Raw genomic sequence first — 26,692 nt, 5'->3', positions numbered from 1 at the left:
AGCCTGAAAAGAATGTTTGTTGAGTGGTTACATTTGATAATTTGTTAAAAGTCAAATAACTAAAATAGATAATAACAGAATGAGTACAAAAGGAGTGAACACAACTATTCTGTAATAAGAGTGAAACATTAAAAGGAAACCACCTCATTAAACCCCATTAAATGTACCCCCATGTAGTTCTCATTTCCACAGTTAGAGATCTCAGGCATCTTTTAGTTACTTCTTGATCAACACCCAACCAGTTACATTAGAACTACAAGGCAGTGCTGAAGTTCAAAACAGGTAAATGTAGAGTAACTAAAAGAATTGTGTTACAAAAATCATTCTAGGCTGGGCCCGGTGGCTCACCGCTGTAATCCCAGCACTTTGGGAGGCCAAGGGGGGAGGAACACAAGGTCAGGAGATTGAGACCATCCTAGCTAACAGGGTGAAAGCTTGTCTCTACTAAAAATACAAAAAATTAGCCAGGCATGTTGGCAGGCACCTGTAGTCCCAGCTACTCGGGAGGCTGAGGCAGGAGAATGGAGTGAACCCAAGAGGCGGAGCTTGCAGTGAGCCGAGATGGTCACCACTGCACTCCAGCCTGGGCAACAAAGCGAGACTCTGTCTCAAAAAAAAAAAAAAAAAAAAAAAAAAAAAAAAATTCAGTCTAATACTTTGCTTCTAAGTTGTGGTATTGTGAATACCATAGTCTGTCTCCCAGTATTTGTTCTCCCTTTATTTCAGAGTAATTGAATCTCAATTTTTTAGCTGAGTAAATAGTTTTGTAAATCAAATCTCCATTTTCCAGCCTTCCTTGCTGCTTGGTGTCATCATATGATTATGTTCTGGCCAATGAGATGTATGTGGAAATTCCCTCTGGCAGCTTCTTCAATATTATTTATGAATGAGCTAGGGCACACATGTGGCCACTCTTCATCTCTTCCTCCTTCTTTCTGCCTGGGACACAGATGTGATGACCATATCATGTGGATAAGGGCACACATGTGTGAAGGTAGCCTGGCGACATGAGACAAGGCTGGGTCCCTGGGCCCACCATGGATCAGTCCTGCCATCTCCACACTGCCTTGCCCACCTCTGGACTTTACAAGAAAGCAATAAAATACTATCTTGTTTAAGTCATTGATATTCTAGAACTCTGTGATATGTAGTAAAACCCAGTCTCAACAAATATCACTGGCAAGTAAAAATATAAATGAAATTTTGTAAAAAGTTTATGTAAAGTCATGTGTGACACATCCAAAAATGGGCTCTGAAAATAGCTAGAAAGAGTTCTAGTATGTTCCTAATCTGCAGGGTTGAGAGCCAGCAGCTCAACTCTGTCATCCACAAACCAATCCTGTGGTCTTAATTGGGGATATAATCCAGTTCCGGATCGTCATAGGTCTGACTTTCTATTTTAATTCCTATTAACTTCTGAGGACCTTATACAGAGCAGCCTCGTAACTAAGCCTAATAACCCAGAGCTACCAAAATATCTGTAAATGATTCTAATCAAGACTTTTCCCAGATTACCTCAGAAAATGTCTCTCTTCCTGGTGATCGTACATATCAATAAAACACCTGTGAGAAACTGCTTCTCCTGGATATAGGAAGTAAAAATTTGACTGATGTATTTGATGGATTAAGTCATTCCAATTCAGTGTCCTACTGATGATGTTAGCAGTAGATGCTCTGCTGTATTTTCAGAGGCGGTAAATATTCAAAGGTGATGGAATTTTCCACCACTTCTGTATCAGTTTGGATCTATCCAAGTCTTACTGTTGGACATTGTTTTCCATTTCCTAAATGTCTCAGACATTTCCATTGTTTATATTGATTTGATTTCCTTTGTTCACCTAAGGGATTTTGAGAAAAATAAAAACAGTCCACAATAATTGAAAAGCTCACTTCCTCATAACTTCCTATCATTATCTCTTAGGTTGACAGAAAAGAGAAGCCTCCATGAATATTTCTTTTTTTTTTTTTTTTTTTGAGACAGAGTCTGGCTCTGTCCCCCAGGCTGGAGTGCAGTGGCACCATCTCGGCTCACTGCAAGCTCCGCCTCCCGGGTTCACGCCATTCTCCTGCCTCAGCCGCCCGAGTAGCTGGGATTACAGGCGCCCGCCACCACGCCCTGCTAATTTTTTTGTATTTTTAGTAGAGACAGGGTTTCACTATGTTGGCCAGGATGGTCTCGAACTCCTGACCTCGTGATCCGCCCACCTCGGCCTCCCAAAGTGCTAGGATTACAGGCTTGAGCCACCGTGCCCGGCCCATGAATATTTCAGGATACACTTTCTTCCCCTAGTTTTTACTTCTTGCACATGGAAGGCACCTTCCTAACTTAATGTTGTCTGTATAAATCACACTTCGTTCACTGGCATACAGTGAAGCAAGATGTTTTCTTATTTCCCCTTTCAGGTAACTGCATCTCATTTACTGCCTGGCAGTCCCTAATTATAGTATTTTTTTCATTTTTATCTTATACAGTAATGACATTGTCCATTTCCAGTGTCAAAAACTTACTTGCCTAACTTGGCATTAATTTATCATCTTAGTTCATGGTGTGCCATACACAATCATGAGGAATCACAGTGAAATCACTAGGAATTCCAGTATGTCTTTGTTATGTTAGCCAATGTGTCTGTGTGTGTCCATGTTTCTGTGAAGAACTTCATGGTCTTCTTTTTCACTTTTAAGACAGAAAAGTGCATTCTATCCATATGCATTCCAAGCTTTACAGACGAAAGCAAGTTTTGTAAATTTTCCACATTACATTGACTTATCTGAATGTTATTCCCAATAAGCCCTAGAAAATGCAGTTTCTAGTCTGCTTATCCTTAAATACCTACCAATGTATTTATGGATAATTGGCAAACCATTCATCAGGGGAATTGATCAATATAGGAAGCAAGAAAGAGATTGCTGTTCTTCTTTAATTTGCCACTTTAATTTGCTCTTCTTTAATCTAGAGTAGCTTAAACAGTGACACTTGAAACACAGAAAGTTATCACAGATCTGCAACAAAAATATGCAGCACAGGTAGTTGAGCTGCAGCCCTAATTACACAATCTGTTTATCATACATATTATAATGCATATTCTTATTTTAGTAGTTTTTAGCTTTATTCTATTTTTGCCATTCATTTCAGGAGTTACCCCACATGTCACCTTCTACATGAAGAGTTCCCTTCGTTAAAGGTAAAAGACAGCCTACACAATAGCAAAAGACATTTGCAAATCATATATCCAATAAGTGATGTGAATTGGGTCATTCTTGTCACACCCAGCTAAAACAGAGTCAAGAAGCCACCAGGAGAAGCACTCAGGGAATGTAACAGCACTTTGAGAATGTAATTCTCTGCAAGCCTGGATGCTGAAATTGCCTGCTGTAACCTGAAACCAGTTTTATCTCATGGCTGCTGAAACAACCCGCTGCAACTATAAGCCTGGTTTTACTGCCATCACTCACCAATGAGAGCTTGCCAGCTCCCCAAAACTTGACTAATGCCAAAGAACTTTCCGGAAAAACAATACATAACATTTCTCTTTTTTTATAAACTCCCAGTCTTCTCTTTGTTCTTCAGATATACTGAAGACCATCCTATCTGTATGTATGTCCCTCATTTCAATTCTTGTATCCCAAATTAAATGTTAAATTTAGAACTTCTTTTCCGTATTTTTATTTTGATTTCAAGGGCATATGTATCTAAAGTATTTAAGGACTCCTGCAAATCAATAATAAAAAGAAAAATAACACAATTTAAACATGGGCAAAGGTTTGAATAGGTATTTCCCCAAGGAAGATATACAAATGGCTAACAGGCATATGAAAAGATGCTCAACATCATTTGTTATGGGGGAAATCAAGTGCACATGACTTCACATCAACTAGGGTGGCTAAAAGCAAAAATAGGGACAATAACAAGTATTAGAAAGGATGTGAGTCATTGGAACCCTCAAACATAGCTGGTGGGAACGTAAAATAGGGCAGTCACTTCAGAAAACAATTTTGCAGTTTCTCAGGGAGTTAAACATAGAGTTGCCATATGACCCAACAATTCTATGTATTACCCAAGAGACATGAAAATATACATCCATATAAACCTGCACATGAATGTGTATAGCAGCATTATTTAGAATAGCCAAAAAGTAGAAATGTCCATCAAATGATGAATGGATAAACAAATGTGGTATATTCATATAATGGAGTATTATTCAGCTATACAAAAGAACCAAGTACTGATACTGGCAACAACATGGGTGAACATTAAAAACATTATGCTAAATAAAGAAAAGCCAGAAACAAACATATTTTGTGATTCAATTTTTATGAAATGTCCAGAATAGGCAAATCTATAGAGACAGAAAGTAGATTCGAGACAAACAGTAGAAATCTAAAGAAACAAGAAATAGAGACTGAAAGTAGGTTGCCAGAAACCTGGGAAGAGGGAAAAGGAGATGACTGCTACTGGGAACAGAGTTTCTTTTCAGGATTGTGATAATGTTCTATTATCAGATAGTGGTGATGGTTGTACAATTTTGTGAATATATTGAAAACCCTGAGCTGTAAACTCTAAACTAAAAAATATATATTTAAAAACTTGTGGCTGGGTGTAATGGCTCATGCCTGTAATCCCAGAACTTTGCATGGCCAAGGTGAGAAGATCACATGAGCCCAGGAATTCAAGGCCAGCCTGAGCAACAAAGCAAGACCCCGTCTCTACAAAAAATTAAAAAATTAGCCGGGCATGGTGGCATGCACCTATAGTCCCAGTTACTCACTAGGATTGCCACTTGAACCCAGGAATTCTAGGCTGTGTGAGCTGTGATTGGACCACTGCCCCCTATCCTGTGCAACAGAGCAAGACCCTGTCTCTAAAGAAAAAAAAAATTGCTATCTCACTAATTAGAGACATTCAATCTAAGATAGGTGTGAGATGAGGGATTGAAAGAGAAAAATAATCTGATAGATATGGTACCATGTCATCTGCAGCAAAAGGAAAAGGAAATCTTCCCAGTTGCCTTTCCCTTCCTTCTCAAGCCCTGTTCTTTCTGAGGCTGCAGTGGGAAATGGAAAGCAGTATATGAGGGGCAAGTGTGATCAAGTATATAGCAAACTGAATCTAATAACAGTATATTACACCCAGATCTGTCACTCCATGCTGCTTATGACAGTTATAGAAAGCAAGAGGAAAGGGAAGAGGGGAGGTATTTGCTACCTGGTATTAATAAAGATCTAAGGCTCATACAACACATCATCCCATAGATGACATTTCATCCCAGTCTACCCAAACAAAACTTCGCCAGAAGTCAGACAAAACCACCCCATGTGCTCTTGCTCTCATGACCCCTACAGTGGGATGCCTTGAACTAGACTTGAGCATACTCTCTTTTTGTTTTTGGAGATGGAGTCTCTCTCTGTAGCCCAGGCTGGAGTGCAATGGCACGATCTTGGCTCACTGCAACCTCTGCCTGCTGGGTTCAAGTGATTCTCCTGCCTCAGCCTCCTGAATCGCTGGGATTACAGGTGCCCGCCACCATGTCCAGTTAATTTTTTGTATTTTTTAGTAGAGACGGGGTTTTGCCATATTGACCAGGCTGATCTTGAACTGACCTCAGGTGATCCACCTGCCTCGGCCTCCCAAAGTGCTGGGATTACAGGCTTGAGCCACAGCACCCGGCCAGCATACGCTCTTGAGCTCTATGTTTTGATGTTACAAGAGACCTTCTCTCTCTCCTGTCAGCTATTAAAGTCTGATTGACATTATTCCAGAGAGCAACTAGTTCTAGGCTGCTTTTCTTTGTATCTAATAGACTTACAGGTCTTACACGGAAAAAATGGAGAACAGGGAACAGCAGGCAGCTGACTGTGCTGAATGTAGAGCTGGAACCACAACCAGTAGTTACCAGTGTCTCATCCTCCTGCAGGCAGGATGCCTGAACCTGACCCACCACCTGCATAGTCTCTATAACCACTCCTACCCTCTAAGCTGTAGACTGGAAATGGTTCCAGTCCACATGCTTTTGTCGCAGATGCTGCCATATATGGACATGCTGAGCTCTTTCCATTTAGGTAGCAAAAAATGCTGATCTTAATTTTTATTGATCTAGGACAAGGAAAGTAATTTCCATCTTACATTTCACAGCTTGGAAACTTTACCAGACAGCCTGGCCTTTGAGACAAGCAGTCTTGACTCTGCTTCCCTTGGGCAACTTACATTACTAACCTCTTTGAACCTCAGATATCTCCTCTGTAAAATGATAATATCTAATTCAAAAAGTTGTTGTTTGGATTAAATAAAGACAACTACTGCAGAGTATCTAATGCATGTTCTAGCTCATCATCTACTTAGAATGAGTGTCACCATTATTATTGATGTTCTTGTGTATTTATTTATTTATTTACTTATTTATTTAGAGACACAGTCTCACTCACTCTATTGCCCAGGCTGGAGTGCAGTGGCTCCATCTTGGCTCATTGCAACCTCCACCTCCTGGGCTCAAGCAATTCTCCTGCCTCAGCCTCCCAAGTAGCTGGAAATACAGGTTTGTGCCACCACTCCCAGCTGATTTTTTTGTATTTTTAGTAGAGATGAGGTTTCGCCATGTTGGCCAGGCTGGTCTCGAACTTCTGACCTCAGGTGATCTGCCTGCCTCAGCCTCCCAAAGTGCTGGGATTATAGGCATGAGCCACCATGCCTGGCCTTGTTTATGTTTAGATGCAAAGTTTCCTAGAAGGAGGAAGGCCAATTCACTAAAAATCAATTCTTGAAATAATCAATTTACAGAATAACCAAAATTTACAAACTGCCATTGTTAGCAGTTTCTATAAACATATTTTATTTTTGATAACATGTCATCAAATACATTCTTTTGTATATTAGGTAAACTAAACTTAATTGGCTACCTTGATAAAATATTCCTAATAGAATGTTAAAATGGTGAGAAATCCTATATTCACTGAAAATGTCATTGTGAATCATTTTTTCCATCCAAAATTTTGGCTTTCAATATGTGACTACTGATTTTTTCAAGTGCTTTATTTATTTATTTATTTATTTTTGAGCTGAAGTCTCACTCTGTCACCCAGGCTGGAGTGCAGTGGCACAATCTCTGCTCACTGCAACCTCTGCTTCCCGGGTTCAAGCGATTCTCTTGCCTCAGCCTCCTGAGTAGCTGGGACTACAGGTGCAAGCCACCACACCCGGCTAATTTTTTGTATTTTTAGTAGAGATAGTGTTTCACCATGTTACAATAAAATTATTTTTTCCAAAATGTAAACATTCAGTGGATGCTGAAGTCTAGTTCAAGGCATCCTGCTGTAGGGGTCATGAGAGCAAGGGCACATTTAGTATTATTTCATCAATTTTTCAAATGGCATAGCAGCCTTAATTTACATTTTTAGCAAGAGATTTCTAATTTAACTAATTTAAATGTTAATATACGGATGATTCAAATTTCAATTAAAATTAAATTGAATATTCATTAAATTAAAAATTTGAATTTAAAGAGCACATGATATATCGGAATTAACCAGGAGTCCTAATCAAAGATAAAATGCTGGCATTTTGGTTTCTAACAAATTCATAAACAGAAAGATGGGTAGCAGTTTGCAGAAAATTTCAACTTAAAAATATAACCCTTCTCAAATCAGTGGAAAGGAAGCAAGGATGTTTAGAAGGGAATACTTTAATGGATCAGATGTCTTGTACATCAAAATAATTTGATATATACTCAGAATCAATGTAAAATTGTAAAGGAGATATTAAAAAGCTAGTTAGAAGTCTGAAAAGTATTAAAATTTAGATCCTAAATGTTAAACTGAAAATGATGTTTACAATTTTGAAACAAAAATCAGAATAAACTGAAAATTTTTCATTTGACATGCTACCTATTGTTTGGAAAACTGTGTTCAGAAGAATATGTTTAATCATCATAACTATTATGGACATTTTTCTAAAAGTTGTTAAGCCATTCTTTTTAAAGCTGTTCATTCTCATCAGATTAATCTATGACCTTTATAAGGGAAGGAAAATCCATGATTTAAAATGCCTCTGCCTTTTTCTTCCTGCACCAGTTGGAGAGAGATGAACTGCAAGCGCCATTCCAGGCTAAAATAACAGGAGGACCTCGTTCCAACCAAGACTGTCCAGATGCTGCTTGATTATAGGAAGTTCTACCCACTTCTCAACAGCCACCAAAACAGAATGACTTTTCATGCCTCATGTCTCTAGGCTCTGACTCTCTGGACTTCCACCTCTATTTCCAGGAAGTAGAACAAAGTTCCAGAAAAGAGAGCCAACTGCTGAGTTGAGCCTTGTCCAGTAATTTGTCCTAGTTTCCAGTTAGGAAATGAGGAAAAAAATTAATTCACCAAGTGACCGAAATGACCAAGAACCAAATTTACTGATTTACAAAACAAAACAAAACATTAAAATGGTTTTAACAGCCTTAAAAGCAATGACTTAACAATGTTTAGAAAAATGTCCAAATACAGTTACTAATGACTAAATGTACTTCTCTGAGCTTAATGTAGTGTCCTTCCCATGAGAGTTCTCTGTGGTGAGTGGACTTGGCCCACAGGTTCCACAGGTACAAGTAAAAGACAGAAGCTAAAACACAAGAATCAGAATCGCAGAATCCTGTCAAAAGGAGCACACAGAGGAGAAACTAGAGAGGTGTGGACAGAAGGAGCTAGGAAAGTGAGGAGGCATTAGGCAGTGACTCCGAGTCTAATAAAGTCAGTCTAATAAGGCCACTAAATAAGGTCAGAGAAGAGGATGAAACTGTATTTGTCAGTTGAATTCCACAGATTGGGTGAGCAAACACTCAGAACGGTGAGGAGATTGTTGCAGGGGATTCAGTTGAGTTAAAGGTAGGAGGGTAGAATTAATACACTCCTTCTTGCAGCCAGCAGTGAGATTTTTCCTTCCATTCATTTACAGATTGGGTGGGCAGCCCTACTGGGATGTCATTTCCTCTTTATTGGGTGCCCTTGAAGGTCACCTAGATGAGAGGCAACAGAGAGACCCATGGGCTTTGGAACTGGGATCAGACTTTAGAAGGGACTCTCTGAAGTCAACTTACAGTCTGTGAGACATTGTAACATTTACTTCACCTGCCCAATGAGCATCTGAAATATGAGGATAATTACATCGCCTTCATAGAGTTATTGAGACCAGGACCTGGGATCAGAGATGCAAAGTGCTAGAAATATCTAGTGCTTGATGAACAGCAGATGCTAAATAATAATGATATCAGCCTCCCTTCCTATAGAAATTGTCCCCCTAAATGACTTTGCATCTTACCTTTGATGTGTCTGGCCTTTACACTTCCTTCAGGAAACCTGATCTCCCTAAACCAGGAAATGAAACACTGGAGTTGAGTCATACTGCATGTGATTGAGTGCAATGGGTTGCTGCTTGACTCATTTGTTCTTCATATATTCCATCACTGACTTTCTTAATTGCACACATATAAGATTAAACTTGTTTCATTCGTTAGAAAAATAATTTTCCTTACTTATTTTGATGACTTTATAAAAACTGGCTCATAGTTCACTTTTCATAATTGCTCCATTTGGCTGCCGGTTTATAATTTATAATTACTAGCAATGGCAAACTCTTACCTTTGGCAGCACATAAAAAAAATAGCTGCCAAGTGCCCAGCCAGCTCTCTGCTAAGACAGCTGCATTTCTGAAAGATACAGTGCCAGAGATCAAATGTTTTGATGACACCATTATAAATTTGGTAGCTAGTCTTCTAGGAGCTTCTGAGGAATTGTTCTCTGAAAAGTCTCTGAAGTTTGTTTCCTTTGTGTCTTTTCAGCCTTTTAATTAGGCACTGAATTATCCTCTCTAGTCTAGAAATAGGGGACTCCCAGAGAAAGCACATTGGTCCTTATTGCATCTGTGCAGTATTTCCCAATCTGACATCAATATCGCTGTCCCTAACATGCCCAAGGCAAATGGTGTTAAGTAATGTGTACCAAAGGCTGTGGCTGTGAGATTTCTCTTTAAGAATTTATATGCACTCTACAGGGGATTTCCCAATAGTTAATACTTCCATGCAGTGGGTCCCAAAACTAGTAAAATTATTGGGAACTTTTGCTTAGGGAATGAAAGGATCAAAATGCTGTGAACTTAGAAATGGTTGTTTTTGAGATGACATGTAAACTGTTGAGAGAGAAGCCTTTTCATGCGGCAGAAGGAAACATTTAAAAAGCAGAGAAAGAGTGCTTTCTACCAGTGAGCAGGAGTTAAGGGAGGGTTAGGAGACAGGGCAGAGAGAACAAACAGCACATTACCAACGTGTGCCCCCTCATGCTTCACTGTTGAGCATTCTCTGTCCCAACAGTTCTTTGTGTGTGTCTTGTTGTTGTTGTTGTTGTTGTTTCTGTATCCCCTTCATGGAGTAATCTGGTTCCTCAACTTGAACATAAACCAAGTAGGGAGGAAAAGGAGCAGTAAAAGACCCACCCTTGTAGCTGTTCAAAGTGCTCTCATATTCCAGAGTTAAGGAATGACATTTTCTGAATGTATAATCTTGTTTTTTGGTTTTTTTTTGAGACAGAGTCTCATGCTGTCTCCCAGGCTGGAGTGCAATGGCATGATCTCAGCTCATTGCAAACTCCACCTGCCAGGTTCAAGCAATTCTCGCACCTCAGCCTCCCAAGTAGCTGGGATCACAGGGGTGAACCACCACACCCGGGTAATTTTTTTACAGACGGGGTTTCACCATGTTGGCCAGGCTAGTCTCAAACTCATCACTCATCAGGTGATCCACCCACACTGGCCTCCCAAAATGCTGGGATTACAGGCATGAGCCACTGCCGCCTGGTCTGAATGTATAATCTTTTGAGATTATGTCCATTTAGCTGGTTTCCAGGAGAGAAATCGCTTCAGTAGTTTCAGTTCAGAGGTAAGCATAAAAGTAACTCAAATATTTGGAATCTAGTTTTTTTCCTTTTTTCTGAAATAAAGTCATCATATAAAGACAATAAAAAATCTACTGGAAAATTGGTGATACTCTAAGTATCTAACACCTCCTATCTAATAACTTGAAAGTGCTTCCTTTTGAATATCATAACATAAATGTATAACACTTTTCTGTTAGCCTAGTAGAATACAGAGGCATTTCCAATTTAAAATGTAATGTTGACAATTCGCAAGAAATACTCATTAAGTCTCACACTATCTCGTGTTTTCAGTATGATGAAACTTTCCTCTTTGGACTTGCATAAGATCACCAAGGGACCCCTGAGTAGAGGAAGAAAATGTGGTTTTAGTTTATGAACACTTAACCATATAATGCCCTCCCTAATCAGTGTAGCTGCAGCGTTCCCCCCACACCTTCTCCACATGTAAGTTATTTGGCAAACTCCCTGCTAATTGAATTGATAGCTAAATAAGATTCAGACCTTGAAATCTAGAAAAGCCAGACACTATTTTAGCATACACTGCACAGGACTAAAAATATCTCAAGCTGTTATATTTGCATGACCATGAAATTGAATAAAGGAAGATCAAGATCTAGATATATGAGCATGTTTAAATATTATCCTTTAAGTTATTTGCTTAGTTTCTAAGGCATGTTAATCTCCCTCTGTTTTATCTGTAGTTGTGGGAGGTCTAAATGCAGAGCCAACAGGGAGCGCTTTGTGAAGCTCAGCTCTGTGGTGTCAGCAATGAGGGAGTGTTCGTGGGCCTCCTGGCCCTGACTTGGTAGGCAGAGCTGGAGTGCAGTCAGAACTGGTTTCTTTTGCATCAGGCCATTTCTCAGCCTCGCTATTGGCCTATAGAACAACTTTCTGCTGCAGTGAGACAAGCCTATGTCTTGTTGGCTGGGCAGTACCTGGTGTCGAGAATCTTCCATTCACCATCCAACTTGGTCATCATCACACCACTTTTACTATCTGACATGGCAGGCAGGCAGCTGTGAACACCTCAGCAGATTCCTGGAAGAAACAAATAAGATTATAGGATTGCAAAGGATTTGGCTTTATAGCTCTCAAGTCTATCCAAAACCTGCTAAAGGCCATAGTATTTGCAAACATTCAGGGAAAAAGAGAGAAAAAGAGCAAATTACCTTCCCTTTAGAAGAGGAGGGAAAACACTTGCTCAGTTGCAAAGATCATTAAGAAAGTAGCCAAAACTCTTGGGAGCTGATGCTTTTTGACATAGAGAGTTTCCAAAAACAAAGTGTTACTGATGGCAAGATTAATTTCTTCTTGCATTCCTGTGCATACTTGATGTGGAGTATTTCCAGGGTAAGGCCTTAGGCACTCAGAAGCTAAAGCTCGCCAAAGGATAATTTAATATATCCCACCTCTCCTCTCCTGACTCTCTCCAGACATTGAAAAGAAAAAAAAATGCACGTTTTTTTCATCCATTACCAGCTGCAGAAGATTAATGTTTGTTATTTGAGGCAGCTGTGTCTTCCTCCTTTAAATCAATGGAAATCTAATACCATGCAGTGCATGCCAGGTGGAGAAAAATTCATCTCTTGGCATGAATGTCTTGCCTCACATAACCCAAAAGAGTGCTGACCTGGGTCCAAGGAAAAAGTAATCCTCTTCTAGTCAAGTGAGGATACCCATAGAGTCTTTCGCCAACATAATACTTCAACTCTCCCCCAAGTCCTGAGTGCCCTGGCTCTCTCTAGCCAGCTTTTAGTGGTCAGCTTCCACCTGTCTATTTCTGGGAGGAGTCCTGTGTGTGCTGGGAACGTTCACCGGTGACCTGGTACAGCCCTTCCTCCTTCCTTCTTCCCCTGCTTCCTCCTCCACTCTTCCTCCAAAGGACGGCTCCAGAACTGCAGAACAGTTGATCACAATATTGCTGTTACCACACAGCAAACATTTCAGATAGTTTTTAGTTAGGAATAAAAAAGATCCTGGTTTGTGAGGAGTCAAAAGGCAAATTTTTGCATCATCTCAAATTATGGAAACTATTTCCATAATGTCACCAAAGTGGCGACACCCAGACTCCAGAATCAGCCTGAGTCCAAATTTTCCCCTCATTGTAAGATACCTTGAGAAATTCATGCAACCTTCCATAGCCTCAGCTTCCTTGTGAGTAAAATAGGAATCATTCAGAAATAAAATGAGATAATCCATATAAAGAATTTATTATGTTCCTGGCACATAATAATTGTTTAATAAATATTGTGTTTTTATTAAATTATAACATTCTCTAATTCTAATAATACCTCTTTACCATTGATATCATACTTAAAGGGTACAAAAATTATTAACAAAAGCAAAATCCTCAATAAGTTTTGGAAAATTAAGATTGAAATGAAAGAAATTAAACCTCTAAATAAGTGTGTTGAATAACATGTCACAGTCAACACTTTCCTAGAAAAAGACTTTATACTTTGTAGTAAACATGTAACTAGGAACTTAGCAGAGTTAATTAATGTCAGACTTCAGGACATAATATCTGCAGCCTTGGCATTGTCATTTGAGCATCATAAACTCACTGACCTTCTCACAAACTGAATTGCTCCTACATATGATGCAGTGTTGAACATGCCTATTGGTCGCCAAAGGGAAACTAAAAAGCATGACTCTTGACCAATAAGAAGCATCCTCCCTTTTATAATTTGAATTGTGTCCTCCAAATGGATATGGTTAAAGCCTAACCCTCAGTACCTTAGAATGTGACCTTACCTGCTAATAGGGTCTTTAAAGGTAATCAAACTAAAATGAGGTCATTAGGATTGGGCCTTAATCCAGTATGACTGGTGTACTTATACAAAAGAGAAACCTGGACACAGAGACACAGGCAGGGAGGACATCACATGAGCGTGAAAGCAGAGATTGGGGTGATGCACCTACAGGCCAAGGAACACCAAAGATTGCCAGCAAACCACCAGAAGCCAGGAGAGAGGCATGGAGCAGACTCTCCCTCAGAGCCCTCAGAAGGCAACAGTCCTGCTGACACCGTGATCTTGGAATTCAGCCTCCAGAATTGCAAGACAATGAAGATCTTTTTAAGCCAATCAGTGTATGGCCCTTTGTTACGGCAGCCCTGGTAACTAATGCACTTCCTTAAAATTCTACTTGTTTTTCTAACTATTCCAGCTGCTACACTGGGCTGCAGCCTCCACTTCTCTGCTTGCTGTTGTGTTGGTATTTGCTATTTTATATCCTCTTAGATACTCTTTAGCTTTTCTGTTGTTATTGTTCCATTTTTTTCACCCTGTTGAGTCTTTAGAATAATTGGCATGTCTTATTTTGCGTCTTACTAGTTAAGGTTGAGAATCAACTCAGTCTGGAAACCAAGTGTTGGGCCTGGTTTAAAGTAAATAGCTCCATGCAACCACAAGGGCTGCAAAGGCACCAGGAACTAACAGATTGGTTCAACCCTGAATGTCTTCAGAATCTCAGACTTTCACATTTATCATGATTCCAGCTGCTAACATGATCACCTGTTTGGCTTTTTCTCCAGTGTGTAGACTAGTATTAGAGAAGAGGTTTGCCGTGTTTTTCAGCTCTCTGGCATCCAACAACTCACTACAATGAGCACCCTAATTTTCCTTTGAGGGAAGTCCTTCACTATAACATCCCTTTTGAGATGTTCTCTAATCCTGACTGCCTCCTCCCAGGAATGAAGGGACCTAAATCTTACCTGGCCTTTTAGTATAGCCAGGGAGTAGCACAAAAGGAAAACTCAGCCCGTCAGGACTCCTTCCTGGAAATTTGAATCCTGAGCAAGGAAAACATATTTTTTGGATTTCAGACTCATCCCAGCAACTCCACAAAGACCAGATGGCTTCTGCATCATCATTTCTGATGCCAAGCCTCTGCAGCTGCCTGGTAAGTGCCACTTTTCCAAGACATGTGCTTCAGCCTCTTGTTAATACTTGAGCCCCTGGTATGCTTCCAGCATATTCCGACTTCCGTCCCTGCTGCCCCCCTTCCTCTCTCCCGTCCTCCCTCTTTCTCTCTGTTTCTCTTATTTTTCTTTCTTTTTTTCTTTCTTTCCTTGTTTCTTTCTTGATTTCTCTCTCTCTCTCTCTTTCTTTCTCTCTCTCTCTTTCTTTACTTGTCTTAGGTTGACCCAAGTTGGTCTCTGTAGCTTGCAACCAAGTAATCTGACAGATTCAAGGGCTACTGAAGATAGAATGCTGGACTAGGGCAGAGCTTCACCTCCTATGAGCAATGAAGTATTAGGAAAATCTCTTGGCCACTTTGAGTGTTTGCTCATGCAGAATGTGAGACTGATAACTGCCTTCTTTACCTCTGAGACTTGTGCAACCAGTGAAAAAGCTCTTTGTTACTGTTAAGTATGATGCAAATGCAATGGGATAATGATGATACTGAAGTAGTGATGATAGGCCATTTGAGTCTCGTAAGAATAATATGCAGGGAAAAGATACAGAGGTGAAATGGAAGGTAGAATACTTAGCTTTTTAAAGTTACACAATAGAAGTTGGGTGTGGTGGCTCACACCTATAATCCTAACACTTTGCGAGGTGAAAGAGGGCAGATCTCTTGACCCCAGGAGTTTGAGACAGCCTGGACAACATGGTGAAACCCTGCTTGCCTCTACTAAAAAAATACAAAAAATTAGCCAGCTAGCATGTGCCTGTAATCCCAGCTTAGTCTGAGACCAGCCTGGACAACATGGTGAAACCCTGCCTGCCTCTACTTAAAAAAATACAAAAAATTAGCCAGCCAGCATGTGCCTGTAATCCCAGCTACCCAGGATGCTGAGGTGGGAGAATCACCTGAACCCAGGAAGTCAAGGCTGCAGTGAGCCATGATCGCGCTACTGCACTCCAGCCTGGGCAATGGGAATGAGACCCTGTCTCAAAAAAAAAAAAAAAAAAAATGTATTTCCTCCTGAGTATTGGAATAAAATAATTGAAAAATATATGTTAATGCACAAAGAAAAAGAAGAATTCCTTAAAAGATGTATTCAGTATTATATAAATAACACCCCTCTTGGTTTACTTGTTTTGTAAATATGGATTTCTTCATTTCTGGTTTTCTTAAGAAAATTCTATCGGCCGGGCACGGTGGCTCATGCCTGTAATCCCAGCACTTTGGGAGGCCGAGGCGGGCAGATCACGAGGTCAGGAGATCGAGACCATCCTGGGTAACACGGTGAAACCCCATCTCTACTAAAAATACAAAAAAAAAATTAGCCCAGCGTGGTGGTGGGCGCCTGTAGTCCCAGCTACTCAGGAGGCTGAGGCAGGAGAATGGCGTGAACCCGGGAGGCGGAGCTTGCAGTGAGCCGAGATAGCGCCACTGCACTCCAGCCTGGGTGACAGCGAGACTCCGTCTCAAAAAAAAATAAAGAAAATTCTATCTGTATGTGTTACAACTAAACTTGTGAGCCTACTCATACCAGACTGTACAATAATACCTCCAAAATACAATGTCTGTAATATCTTTTATTCATACCTTACTGTTTTTAGCTATTTTTTTCCAATAAACATTTTTATTGAATTATACACTCAGAAAAGTATACAAATCATAAAAGTACATTTCATTGGATTATCACAAAGGGAACACATCCATATAAATATCAACTAAGTCAAGAAATTAAACATCTCTAGGAAACACCTGACTGGGTGTGGTGGCTCATGCCTGTAATCCCAGCACTTTAGGAGGCAGAGGTAGGCAGATTGCTTGAGGCCAGGAGTTCAAGACCAGCCTGGGCAACATGGCAAAACCCCATCTCTACAAAAATTAGCTGGGCATGGTGGCACTCACCTGTATTTCCAGCTATTCAGGAGGCTGAGGTGGGAGAATCGTCTGGGCCTGGGCAGTCAAGGCTGCAGTGATCTGTGACTGTGCCACTGCAATGCAGCCTTGGCAAAAGAGTGAGACCCTGTCTCAAAACCAAAAACAATAAACAAAATACCCTAAAACTAGGAAACACCAGAAAACAACATCATCTCTCTTTTAAGCCATATCCCCTCCATCCTCAAAAAATATTAACTGCCCCGAATTTTAACACCACAGAATAACTTTTTTGGTTTTTGAATTTTATATAAATGAAATTATAAACCATATAATATTCTGTATATGAGTTATATGACTCAACATTATGTTTCCGAGATTCATCCAGATTGTTGAGTATAGAGGTGTCGTCCTCATTGTTGTGCGTTATTCCATTGTATAAATACACCACAATTTGTTTATTCATTCAATTCTTTACAGTTTGAAATGTTTCCAGTTAGAGGCTATTACAAATTATATTGCCCTGAACATTTTTGAATGTCTTTCATCATGCATATAAATTTATGTTGGATATTTGCCTAGGAATGTAATTGCTGGGTCATAGAGTATGAACTTGTTCAAATTTTATAGATGCAGAACAGTTTTCCCAAAGAGACTGTGAATCACAAATAGTGGTCTGCATCCTTGTCAACACTTGGCATTATCAGTTATTTTAAATTCTTGCTATTCTGATGGGATTTATTGTTGTCTCTTTGTAGGTGCAATTTACATTCCCTTGATTCTAGTCACACACACAAAAATAAAAATCATACCATCATTCATTATTTAGACTCAAGAATCTATGAAGAGATGAACTGCACCAAAAGCAGCTCAAAACATTTCAAATTCTGCTCAAAATGAAAACATACATTTGACTCATGTGCATAGGAGACTAAGTGCGTAACTGAGGAGTACTTCAAATAGCTCCTATATAGAATTTAATGTTTGTGAAAGGATAGATTATAAAAAATAAAAATATGCTAATTTGAAGCTTACATATATACTTAAAATTCAATAGTAACCACAACAATTGTTTAGAATCCAGACCAACAAAAGATCTTTTTCACAGGGAAGGATATTTTATCACCAACATGGTTTAAATTGCCTGTATGTGGTAATAATCAAAAGCAGACCACCTAGCCTATTTTATTATTGTTTTTAAATGCTCTACAGGAAAAAAAAAAAAGCACCTTTTGGTTGCCTATACCCGGAATAGATCACTCTCACTGCCCTGTCTTTGGTTGCCACTAACAGGATTTTATGCCTGTTTAGGGATGATAATATGTTAAAAGTTTAAGGTTTGCCATTGTTTTATCTTTGTGTTAATGTAGACTGATTAGTATTGTTTCTATTAATATTTACTAAACCAAGCATTAAGTTGCAAATCATATGTTCTCTGTGTTTTCTTTGTGTTAGTTCATCTTCCCATAAAATGTATTTGCTAAAGTTGAGCCACAGTTAATTCAACTCTGTATTTCTTCTGTTGTGATAGTCAACACTGTTCTAATCGTTCAGCGTCTGTTTTGTTCACTTCACAACAACTGGCACATGATAAGTGCTCAGAAAATACTTGGTGAATGCATGGTTTCCTAAGGTAAGGGAGTGAGGCCCTTGTTTTGCTTTGTTTTCATATTCTTCCACTGAATGATTGTGCTCCCTTAGAAGAATATGATTATGGTAAATGAAAAGAACTCTATTAAAAGCTTGGCTGTCATATATCTACAGCCTACTGATCTTTGACAAAGTTGACAAAAATATACACTAGGGAAAGGACACCTTTTTCAATAAATGGTGCTGGGAAAATTGGATTGCCATATGCCAAAGAATAAAACTGGACTCCTATCTCTCATCATATACAAAAATCAACTCAAGATGGATGAAAGACTTGAATGTAAAACCTGAAACTATAAAAATACTAAAAGAAAATGTGGGGAAATTTCTTCTGGATGTTGTTCTAGGAAATAATTCATGACTAAAACCTCAAAAGCACAACAACAAAAACAAAAATAACAAATGGGACTTAATTAAACTAAAAAGCCTCTGTACAGTAAAAGAAATAATCAAAAGAGTGAACAGACAACCTACAGAATAGGAGAAAGTATTTGCAAAGTATGCAGTCAACAGGGGACTAACATCCAGAATTTACAAGGAACTCAGATAACTCAGCAACAACAACAAAAACAAATAACTCCATTAAAAAGTGAGCAAGGGATGTGAACAGACATTTATCAAAAGAAGACATACAAATGGCTAGCACACATATGAAAAAATGTTGAAAATCACAAATCATCAGAGAAATGCAAATTAAAACCACAATGAGATATCATCTTATACCAGTCAGAATGGCTATTACTAAAAAGTCAAAAGACAACAGATGTTGGCATGGATATGGAGAACAGGGAATGCTGATATACTGTTAGTGGGAATGTAAATTAGTACAACCCCTAGAGAAAACAGTATGGAGATTTCTCAAAGAACTAAAAATGGAACTACTATTTGACTCAGCAATCCCACTATTGGGTATCTACCCAAAGGAAAACAAATTATTAAATCAAAAAGATACCTGCACTCGTATGTTTATCACAGCACTATTCACAATAGCAAAGATATGAGATCAACCTAAATGTCCATCAATGGATGACTGAATAAGGAAAATGTGTATATGTACACAGTGGAATACTATTCAGCCATTAAAGAGAATGAAATCATGGAAATCATGTCTTTTTCAGCAACATGGATGGAATTGGAGGCCATTACTTTAAATGAAACAACTCAGAAACAGAAAGTCAAATACCACATATTCTCACTTTTTTTTTTTTTTTTTTTTTTTTTTTGAGACGGAGTCTTGCTCCCTCACCCAGGCTGGAGTGCAGTGGCGCAATCTCGGCTCACTGCAAGCTCCGCCTCCTGGGTTCAGGCCATTCTCCTGCCTCAGCCTCTCCGAGTAGCTGGGACTACAGGCGCCCACCACCACGCCCGGCTAATTTTTTGTATTTTTAGTAGAGACGGGGTTTCACCGTGGTCTCGATCTCCTGACCTCGTGATCCGCCCGCCTCGGCCTCCCAAAGTGCTGGGATTACAAGCGTGAGCCACCGCACCCGGCATATTTTCACTTTTAAGTGGGAGTTAAATAATGTGTACACATGGACATAGAGTGTAGAATGACAAACACTGGATCCTCAGAAGGGTAGGAGGGTGAAAGAAGGGTGAGTGATAAGAAATTATTTCATGGGTACAATGTACATTATTCCAGTGACAGACACACTAAAAGCCCGGACTTCTCTACTGTACAATCTAGCCATGTAACAAAATTGCACTCATACCCCTTAAATTTATACAAATCTTAGAAATGCTTGGCTGTGGGAACTCTTTGAAACTAGATGGTCTAAGGGAATTCAGGAGCATCATAGTCTATGGGCAGTGGAGAACGGACATGTCAAGGGACCACCGAAAGACTGGAATTGTACAGTTACCTACAAAAGGCAGAGACAGCAACCAGAGCAAACAGATGGCAAGTGCAACGGACTTGGGGGCAAAAGTGCTGTGTAAATATGGACAATGGTTTTAATCTTCCATGTCTCCACCCCCACTTCCAGGCCGATCCCTAGAAGACTTGGGCAATAATGATCACATCTCCTGTCTTCTCTGAGAAATATTACCATTAATAATGCTTGAGGTGAGGCCTGAAGGATGAGTAAAAATTATCTAGGAAGACAGACAGTAAACAGTTTTTCAGGGAATGGCCAGCAGTTACAAATACCTAGCAATATCTTGCACCTCACAGGGTGGCTAGAATGGCTAGGGAATGGCTGGTCTACCTCTCTGCTGCTATCATAGTTTCACATCCCTGGGGCTCTTTCTAAGTGGCCTACCTCTTCAGCAAGATAGACTTTTTTTTTTTTTTTTTTTTTTACCAGCAGCTGCCTTCCAAAACAGTGATTTGTTAGGTCTCCTCAGGCTAGACCACAATTGGCACAGAGTCGCTTCTGCCACATTCTGTTGATTAATGAAAGTAACAAGGCTAGCATAGATCCAAGGGGAAGAGAACTGGCCTTCACCTCTTGATGAGAGGACCAGCATCTGCCTATAAGGATGAGAGGAATTGAATACGACTTTATGAAACAGTATTGTTTCTTAACACTTGGGGATGGGATCATCGAGATAAACCACATCTCTTCTCTTTTAAAATTTTATTTGTTTTGAACTACCTTACTTAAAGATTACATTTCTTTTATTAAATGAAGAAGAAAAAACAAAATAAAAAGAGAAATATCTGCCAAGGATATCTGCTTTTTAAGTTTCTCCAACTAATTAAAAATACACTTAAGTCTCATCTATTTCATTTGATCAGAAGTTTAAAAATGGGCCAGGCACGGTGGCTCACGCCTATAATCCCAGCACTTTGGGAGGTCAATGTGGGCAGATAATTTGAGGTCAGGAGTTCAAGACCAGCCTGGCCAACATGGTGAAACCCCATCTCTACTAAAATACAAAAATTAGACAGGCCTGGTGGCAGGCGCCTGTAATCTCAGCTACTCAGGTGGCTGAGGCAGGAGAATCGCTTGAACCCAGGAGGCAGAATTTGAAGTGAGCTGAGATCACACCATGGCACTGCAGCCTGGGTGACAGAGCAAGACTCCCTCTCAAAAAAAAAAAAAAAGTTAAAAAGTATGCCTGTTAGAATATTTATTTCACTAGCAAAATCATTTAGAGGACCAAGTTCTGCTTATACTGACAAAGAAATTTTGTCTAAAACAAAGTCATGGTTCATTAGGCGAATCATTTTTATTCAATTTGGATTAGACACAGTTCAGTTGTAGAGCACAGAAACCACTCCAGGTACTTAGGAAGGCAGGGATTTAGTACAATGCATTGAGTGAAGACAAACACACTGGAAAAGTTGAGGAGCAAGAACAAGAGAAGTAACTTCTTTTCTCTCTTCTTAGGGCATTTAGAAAACTTGTAATTTCTTTGCCTCTTTGAAATGCATTTGACTCTTTCTAAAAGCTAAATTAGCCTCTTGTGAATTTTATAATCCAAGAACGAATCCTCAAGGACCTGGAAATCAACTCTGAAATGTCATCATCAAGGAAGACAGTGCCTCTATCTCCCAGTCTGTAGGAGGGTAGCAGCCTATCTTCAGCTGGCACTTGTCTCCAAGTTGCAAACTGAGATGTCGTAAGATGTAAAAAAATTATTTTTCCTTTTGATAAAGGCAATGAGCAAACACAGGTGGCTACTCCAACTGCCAGGTGGATTTATGATCAACTCTGTATGATAAATGTTGCTGGCAAATCTTCCTACCTGAGCACAAGTTATTATTTATCTTGAGAACATGTCTAGAATGGGTTGTATCTGTTTGGTGATACGAGAGGATGAGATGTCTTTCTGTCTTTTCGATCTCTTTAGCAGTTTTCCTGTAATGCACCTAGCATGCTGGTTTATGCTTATTCAATAATAAAACTGTTTTCTTTCTCTTCCACCTTTGAGGAGAGGTTTTCTGGGTTGGCGGGAGATTTTGTTTTTAATTATATTTTCCCAACACTTGCATGTCACTGCCTCTATATCTCTGTCCTCCCTTATTTTTTCACTAATTCAAGTCTTGCATGAGTGCATCTGATAGGCAAATCTAAATTACATCCAGAACTCTAATTTGGGGTGAGCCTGGGAAGTGGAGGTTTTCATTTCCCATTCCCTACAATATATGTCTCATCCAAAAGAATGAAATTCTAGATTTCCAGACAGGTACTGATATAAGGCATTATAAAAATTTTGAAGTCTTCATGAGCTTCAATCTCTCTCTTAAATGCTGGAGGAATGCTAGTATCTGAATTTTTCCAACCAAAAGGTGTAACTAATACCTGCCCCAGCTCATACCTTAGTAAGTTGCTAGTGATAATTAACTACCAGTTTTGGGCATCTTCCATGTAACAGACCCTCAGCTAATCACTTTATTTTTACTATCACAATAATCTTGCAAGTTGGGTATAGTTACGTGGATTTTATTCATGAGGAAATTGAGGTTCACACGTACTACATATCCTGTTCCAAACTGTACAGTTAGGAAGTAGAAGACTCAAGATTCAAACGTAGGTGTTTTGACCCATTTCCCCACGTGTTTCATGCTTTTCCCTTCTTACCTCCAGGTCCTAGACAATCCTAGTGGGTTTTTTTCTTACTGTTCCACACAGTCTCCTTACTATTACTAGAGTTAAGGAAATGCTTTCAAAATAAAGAAATGAAGAATTTACTATATGTGGCTTAATTCAGGAATCTGTTTTATAGCCCACCAGCTGACCCCCCACCCCTTGTATCCAGCCTGCACCAAACCATGGCCATGGGTGTGCGACATGGGGAAGCAAAGCAGGATCAAAGCCTGGTTCTGGCTTTCATCAGCAAGATGGTGTTGAGAAGGTTACTCGATGCTTTCAAGCCTCAACTTCTAAATTTGTAAAACAGAGATAAAAATAGAGACTACCTCACGGTTTCTGTGGATTAAATGAGGTAACACATCAAAGCAGCTGCCCCATAGGATGCACCAAATACAGGTGAGCACTTGTGATGATTTGATGATGATCAAACTTAACAAAGCCACACATTAGCATTTGAGGCAGCTTTAGCTATTGAAAAATTATTTCATATATAGAGCAGAATTTTGTCTCTAGGACCTTTGGTCATAAGTATGCCCTTTGAAAGGCAAAAAAGCAATTATTCCATCTTCCATGTGACAATGCTTTGAATATTTGAAGGTGACTACTATGCCTGCAATGTGTCATCCCCTCTCCAGGCTAATACTCTAAAGTCCCTTCTATTGACTGTGATATGCTTGTTAGACCCTGTGGTAGGCCGTTCTCGCATTGCTCTAAGGGAATACCTGAGACTGGGTAATTTATAAAGAAAAGAGGTTTAATTGGCTCACAGTTCTGCAGGCTGTACAGGAAGCATGACACCAGCACCTGCTCAGTTGCTGGCAGAAGGCAAAAGGAGAGCAGGCGTCTCATATGGTAAGAGTGGGAGCAAGAGGGCAAGGGAGGTGCCCCACACTTTAAATAACCAGATCCTGCAAGAACTCGCTCATTATTGTGAGGACAGCGCCAAGCCATTCATGAGAGATCTGCTCCCATGACCCAAACCCCTCCTGGCAAGGCCCCACCTCCAACATTGGGGATTACATTTCAAAATGAGATTTGGGGGTCAAATATCCAAACCATATGAGACCCTTAGCTATCTTGTTTGCTTTTCAGACACTCTCTATTTTGTCACTATCCCTCTGAACAATCTGGAGCTCAGAATGGAACACACTACTCCAGATGTATTGTGCCAATGCAGAGAACCGAAAGTCTTCGCCTCCCTCATGAAATTTAATTCAGGCTAACATGGGATTTGTTTTAAACAGCCTCATTACACTGTTTACCCACATGAAATTTGTCGGCCACCTCTTCCCTCCCTACACCCACCCCCACCACAACATGTGTCTTTTATGTATAAAGTACTATTTAGCCAGTTTTCCTCAATTCTATATTTGGTAATTTTTTTATTTTATTCTTTTTTTTTTTTTTTTTTGAGATGGAGTCTTGCTCTGTCACCCAGACTGGAGTGCAGTGGCGTGATCTCAGCTCACTGCAACCTCTGCCACCCAGGTTCAAATGATTCTCCTGTCTCAGCCTCCAGAGTAGCTGGGATTACAGGCAACCACCACCATGCCCAGCTAATTTTTTTTTGTATTTTCAATAGAGATGGGGTTTCACCATGTTGGCCAGGCTGGTCTCGAACTCCTGACCTCAGGTGATCTGCCCACCTCGGCCTCCCAAAGTGCTGGGATCACAGGCATGAGCCACCATGCCTGACTTATTGGGTAATATTTTTAAACAAAAATGTTGATATCTACATTTTGTTCCATTTTATTTCACAATAGTTTGGACCATTATCTCAGCCCATCAAGAATTTTAAATCTTGATTTCATTATTTAATATATAAGTAAGCATGGATTAGCTAGGATTAGGGTTGATCCAACACTTAAATACCATGACTTAAAATAGAAATGTATTTCTATCATATGTGGATGAAGACCACAGGAAAGCACTTTAGGACTAGAGTGACAACTGTTATCATCAGGTACACTGGTCACTTTGAGGAGGTTCCATCATCTTAAACACCTCTTCCACCTCATAGTCCAAGATGAAGGCCAGAGCTCCAGCTATCACATTCGTTTTCCAGCCAACAGAAAGCCAGAAAAAGCCAATAAGGCCATCTGCAGTCCATTTAAGGTGACCCTTCTCAAGACTATGAGTTAGAGCTTAGCCACATGGCCATACCCAGAAGCAAAGGAAGCTGGAAATTGCAATCTCACTTCTAGGTAGCTATGTGTCCTGCTAAAAAGAATAATTCCATTTTTAATTAAGAGGTCAAAAGAGGTACTAGGGGACAACTAGCTGTCTCTGCCACACTCTCTCAGATTTCTGTACTTGGTAAATATGAGAGCCCTCTTCCTATGACTTAATTCACATATTGAAAAAAATCTTGTAAGAGGACCTAAGCATGGGCACATTCAACAAGCAAACACTCTTCCTATGTCCAGCATGAAAAGTATTCTAACTATATCATTCATTCAGCAATAATCCCACAAATATAGTAAGTCTGGCAATGGTGGGGATAAAACAGGGTTGTTAATGTCAAAGCTTGCACCATATCCTCCACAAGTGAGCTAACAGGGGACAAGAGAGACTATGGTCCCTAGAATACGTATGCCCTTTTAAAATTTTTCTCTTTAATGCTTTGGCCTATGGGTCTTCCTTGATTTCCTTCTGCTAGATTAAGGTGCTTAAAACCAAACTATTTCCTTTCTAGCTTGTTATCTCTACATTTTTGGTTCTATGTTTCAGATTTGAAACCCTCTACAAGGAAAGACTATTTCAAGAAACCTTTAGGTGCCAAATCAAGTAAAATGTCACAGACTTCAGGTTCAGTACAGCAGCACTTCTGAAACATCAGTGTGCTCACAAATCACCTGGAGGAACTTGTTAAAATGCAGATCAAATTCAGCAGGTCTGGGGCGGAATCTGAGTTTCTGCCTTTTTAACAAGCTCCTTGGTGATGTCAATGCTGCTGATCCTCAGACTATATCTTGAGTAGTTAGGAAATGAGACTTCACATTTCCTGAAACCACACACCGTCTGCTGTATTCCCGCATTCCCAGCACCTAGCATAGTAGAAAGCAAACAGATGTGGAACCACAAATATTTGTTAAATAAATGAATGAACAAATAACATCACGGCTGGCTCCATAGGGCAACATAAGCTACATATGTATGGAAAGTAAAATTCAACTTAATTTACTTCTACTCATAATTACTGTGTAATAAGCATCTACTCAATGCCATGTACTGAACATGGTAGTTAAATTAATTATTTACTGCTCACAACACTCCTCTATGAATTATATATTCCCTATTGAAGATGAGGCAACTGAGAACTAGAGAGATTAATTTGCCCAAAGTTTCAAAGGTAGAAAATTTTTGAAGTGATAGAACAGAGACCGTAACAGGTCTGTGCAAGTCTAAAGTTCACTGTGCTCAATTGCAAGTCTAAAGTTCACTGTGCTCCATTGCCTTCTCCTTCTACAAAGTAAAAAATCCCGTAGCACCAAGCTCTTTTCAGAAACTACTCCACATGCTACTGTTCAAATTTGCAGATAGAGCATCTCTTTACAGCTTGCAAGAGGTGAGATGACGGTACCAAAGCTGCAGGCTCTGTGACAGCCCTGCCCCCAGCAGTTTCCAATCATGAGTGGGCCCACCACCCAGCCTCAGCTCAGAGTCGAGCCAGAGAGCCAAGCACTGCCTAAAGTTTCACTCTTCTTTGGAGCTAGCCTGGTTTACTGCTCCATGGTAAGATAATCCAATACAAGCAACACCTGGAAGAAGTGTTGATACCCCAAATATAATTGTCTGACTTATCTCTAAAACTAAGA

At 39.7% G+C, this 26,692-nt stretch overlaps 1 long non-coding RNA gene across 1 annotated transcript; it reads left to right on the top strand.

The window, feature by feature from the left end:
* The first annotated feature begins 14,095 nt into the window (after window positions 1–14,095).
* Window positions 14,096–25,947, top strand: LOC134737169 (uncharacterized). The gene is made up of 3 exons (XR_010121816.1): window positions 14,096–14,118; window positions 14,729–14,805; window positions 25,605–25,947. It is a non-coding gene; the product is annotated as an uncharacterized lncRNA (long non-coding RNA).
* Window positions 25,948–26,692: the final 745 nt, after the last annotated feature.

Source organism: Symphalangus syndactylus, chromosome 7 (genome assembly GCF_028878055.3).
Source record: "Symphalangus syndactylus isolate Jambi chromosome 7, NHGRI_mSymSyn1-v2.1_pri, whole genome shotgun sequence".
Taxonomy (NCBI): domain Eukaryota; kingdom Metazoa; phylum Chordata; class Mammalia; order Primates; family Hylobatidae; genus Symphalangus; species Symphalangus syndactylus.
Note: the sequence above shows the minus strand (reverse complement) of the source record. Positions and strands in the feature narration are given on the sequence as shown.